We start from the raw sequence: 463 nt of genomic DNA, 5'->3' as shown, positions 1-463 counted from the left end.
CACTTAATATTGAGCCTCGATGCTGGAGCACTCTCTTATTATTGACCTCCTGACAGTGAAGCTCTCCCTTAATATTGACCCTCTGAGAGGGTGGCTTTCTCGCAGTGCTGACCCTTCAATAGTGTAGCATGGCGTACCACTTAGCCATCACCACTTTATGCAACACCCCCATCAACATTAGCCCTCTGAATCTGTAGCTCTCCCTTAATTTTAACCCTCTGACAGTGCAGAATTCCATCATTGTTGACCCTCCTACAGCATAGCAAATCCTCAAGTTGACGTTCCAGCAGTGCTGTACTCTCTTAATACTGACTCTCCGACAATGCAGCACTTCCTTAATACTGACTCTTCAAAAGTACAGCATCCTCTCAGTGCGTGCTCAACTTCACCGAATGACTCAATTTTTGATGTTAGTTTGACTAACATGCTCATTTCAGCGAACTGAGCACTTCAGAAGATCAAA

This window comes from Rhincodon typus, chromosome 50, assembly GCF_021869965.1.
Source record: "Rhincodon typus isolate 14 chromosome 50, sRhiTyp1.1, whole genome shotgun sequence".
Lineage (NCBI taxonomy): Eukaryota > Metazoa > Chordata > Chondrichthyes > Orectolobiformes > Rhincodontidae > Rhincodon > Rhincodon typus.
Note: the sequence above shows the minus strand (reverse complement) of the source record.